This window comes from Sander lucioperca, chromosome 1 (assembly GCF_008315115.2).
Source record: "Sander lucioperca isolate FBNREF2018 chromosome 1, SLUC_FBN_1.2, whole genome shotgun sequence".
Classification (NCBI taxonomy): Eukaryota; Metazoa; Chordata; class Actinopteri; order Perciformes; family Percidae; genus Sander; species Sander lucioperca.
In genome coordinates this window covers 27,990,680-27,994,630 of record NC_050173.1, presented here as the reverse complement: position 1 = coordinate 27,994,630, position 3,951 = coordinate 27,990,680, and the positions used below count along the sequence as shown (strand labels likewise).

At 40.2% G+C, this 3,951-nt stretch overlaps 1 pseudogene; it reads right to left on the bottom strand.

The window, feature by feature from the left end:
• Nucleotides 1-719: 719 nt before the first annotated feature.
• On the bottom strand, nucleotides 720-1,742 carry LOC116052661 (annotated as a pseudogene).
• Between the last annotated feature and the right edge of the window lie 2,209 nt (nucleotides 1,743-3,951).

Sequence of the window (3,951 nt, the reverse complement as noted above, 5' to 3'; positions counted from 1 at the left end):
GGTTGGCACTTCTAATAAGGGGGGAAGTAAAAAGAAGTATAACAATGCCAATGCATAATGGATTAGCCCAGGTTTGCGGGCTGAATATCAAGCAGGTTCTCTAGAACACACAGGCCACCTGAGCTCTGTTACAACAGAGTTGTTAAGGTGGGAATAAGCCACTAGGTGAACGCCCACCCTGACATTCTTTGACACACGTGATGTAGATAAATGAAGCATGCTAATGAGCTTTCTAGAGGCTTCCCACCAACAGGAAGGGATGATGTGTAAGAACATGGCTCTGCTTGGATTCATTTTATAATAAAAGTAGAGTAGGCAGAACAAATCAGAGCAGTAAATATGGCTGATGGCTGGCTACTAAATAAAATATGATAAGTCAAAGTGAAGTAATCGTCAGACGTAGCATAGTATATATATATATATATATATATATATGATTGCATGATTGTCCATACCTAACTCACGATTAATTACAAATTTATTGCACATTTTTTATCTGTTCTAAATGTACTTTAAAAGGGATATTTTACAAGTGTTTAATCCTCAAGTGGTATTTCAGACTCAACGTACTCCGGTTGTACTGTAACTCAATTCACATCGACAGTACATGAAAATAACCATCTGGAAGGGCTTTGAAACTGAACTTGCCTTTCAAAAGACCATCATCCAGAAATCATCCATTTCTTCTTGAGCTGCCTTTTAATGACCATTGCTTTAGTTAAAAATGTAAGTAATAAAGCATGTTGCTCAGAACAGGAAGACTTTCTTTAAATTAAGTGTGTGGCTCTTAAAAGAGCCTTTTATTTGTGACTCAGGATCAGGTTTAACCTCCGAAGCCGTACAGGGTGCGGTCCTGCTTCTTCAGTGCGTACACCACATACATGGCGGTTACCTTCTTCCTCTTGGCATGCTCTGTGTTAGGTGACACCATCATGGATCAAGTTCTCCAGGAAAACTTTCAGCACACCGCGAGTCTCCTCGGAGATCAGACCAGAGATGCGCTTCACTCTGCAGCGGCGAGCCAGGCAGCGGATGGCGGGTTTGGTGATCCACTGGACGTTATCACGGAACACTTTACGGTTGTCCACAACGTAAATGCTGCATCACTTTCTGATTTCCCAAACTACGGCGCGGCCCAAGGTGTAAATTGTGCGTCCAAAAAATGAGCGGCATTAAAAGGAATTTGAGTTAACTTGTTATTATCCCGTTAATTTTGAAAGCCCTAATAAATATATATATATATATATATATATATATATATATATATATATATATAATTTGTAAAAATAAATTTCATCTAAGAAAACCTGTTCTACATTGTGGTGGTTAAACTGGAAAAAATGATTAGGTGGTGTCACAACGTTGGTATTCTCAATGACCGCAGCCAAGATGTTCACTTAAATACGCAGATGTTGAATGGGTGGAGGATGTCAGAGTGAAAAGTTGCTGCAGCTGGTGCCAAGATACACAGCGTTTGGAAATAGACACAGGTACACATACCCGGCACTGCCACGAGGTACTGGCACATGTTGAAGTGGACTTGGCACACAAGCTTGCGAACAGATGTTAATCCAGGACAGATAATTACATCAGTGAGTGAGCAGACATTTTTCCACTTAATTTCCGTCTTTTAAAAGTGTGACTACCCCCCAGAGGCACTTTACTAGAGAGATGCCCCTGGACCTGGTACCTGGGAAGAAGCCCAAAGCACCCCAGTGAGAGTCCTGATCACTGCGCTTCATTGTGACCTCGTCCTCAGTGGGAAGCCTGTCAGTGTGTCATTTCCAAAGTGAGAGGAGTTAAGTTGTCAGCCAATTGCATTTCTTTTCTGTTATTTATAAACATCTTCAGAATACTCAAGCTAATTATAACGTACAAAGGCTTTAATAGTGTTGTAGAAAAACAAATCTGCTTTTAACTGTCAATTTTATTCTTTGGCAAATACCAATTTCATAAACTCTCATTTTTAGGAAGCAGTTTAAAGTAAAAAGCAATCAATTTTGATCTTGATTGCTTTTTCCTCTCTCCTTAGTTTCTACTGCAACTTACCTGCATTGCCTAGTTAATGAGTCATCCATGTCTCTACATCTTACCAATTTACTTCCACTCATCGAGTTATCAATGTCTCTACATGGTTTTTCCACTTATATCATAGCCACTGTGTTATTTTTGGCCAACAGTCGGGCTTGATAGCGTGATAGCAAATTACTTTATTGTGCTCCACTTCAGTGTCAAATGATTCTTCATTATTGTCTATCTGGAAACCGGTAAGTAGGTTAAATGAGAACAGGCCAATTTATCAGCAGCTCTTGGTTGTAATTTAGCAACCCAGATCCACAATGGCACAGAGTTGAGCTACGGGACAATGGTTCTCTCCTGCCCAGGCCACAATAAATCTCACTTTAAATTAAGTTAGCATGTTCTGCTACATTGCTTAATGAGCTGCGCTAGTAAACAATATTGTGGTACTCTCCCTGATTGATTGGTGACAGCAGCTTTACTGCTTTCACAAGGGCCTCAAAAGGACACCGGGGGTTTCTTATGGCAGATGCTTTTATCACTTACCCCTCGCAAACAAATGTGGGCACTTTGTTGCCTCAATACACAATAAAGCTGAGGGAGTAGTCTTACAAAGGGTGACTTCAGGGGTATTATGATTGTGTACTGTATGTGTGTGTTTGATTGTGGTGTGTGCTTGTGTGCATAGTGCGTACATGCTTATGTGCGTACATGCTTATGTGTGTAAGTGTAGAGGAAGGGCGCAGAACTGCATTAGGGAAATTTACAGTCCATAAGACATTAGATAATTCATGGTGTGGAACCACGCGATAAATAAAAGTACAAGCGTAGGTAAATAGTCTGCAGCAATGAGTGTCACACTTGAAAAAGACCTTCCAAAGACCTTTTTGCCTTTGACAAAGCAAGTGGGCACCAATAACTCCTCGCTACCTGCCACCTGTCTGAAATATAAGTGCCCATTTCTCACATTCTCTACTTAAGCCAGTCTTTTTCTAATGAAATACCATGTCCTATAAATAAATATATTTGAGTTAGTAATATACATTTTAAATGTCAGCTACGAGTGCGTTACTGAGTTTTCTAAGCTGTCTTTCTAGTACTGTCAGTCCCTGATTTGGTTTCTCTTGTTTGGGGAAATCGACATTTCTCCTTTACAGTGCTGTGTTTCTGTCTTCCTCGCATTGGCAGCTACTTTATGTAACTGTACAAAGTTGGAATTAAAACCATTCAGTGTGGTTTAATTAAATTCAGGGGCCTCTATGGTGTGGGAAATGAAGTGTGCAGGATTGAGCAGTGTTGATATCCAAAAAGCCCTTTCTCATCGATCCTGAGGAGAACTTAGTTTAATGTCCTTGGAAAGTGCGGCAGGTAATCTATTGAGTTATCAAACTGTGAAGGGCCAAGGAATGCTGAGGCAAATTGTGATTCCTACGGGAATTCTTGTTGCACCAAAGCTTTCACCACCACCAAACTATCCTCCATCTAAACTCCTGCATAGATTTTCAGTATTAATAGACAAGCCATTTCTCGTCTGACCTTCGATATTTCAGTGCTTGAACTGGGAAAAAGCGAATGTAAGTGAGAACTGGCTATCAGTCCCCAGGGAATTAATTTGCTAGAACTTTCTGTTGACAGGAGGACATGAAAAAGAGATATGTCATACAGGAAACATGGTTAACACTTCCAATCATCTCTGGTGTGAAAGAGAAACACGCAGTAAAAAAAAAAGAAGAAAAATGCTTGAGGGCTTGTCTTCCTGTCACAAAAAAACAAGCAATAGCACATGGTGAGGCACTTCACATGCAATTCATATTATTGCCATTTTTTACATGTCCCTTCTGATAGTGTTCAAACCATTGAGCTCAAATATGGGTGGCACTCAGCCGGGCAGTTACTTGGCCTCAGATATGTGACAAATTAATAAATAAATTT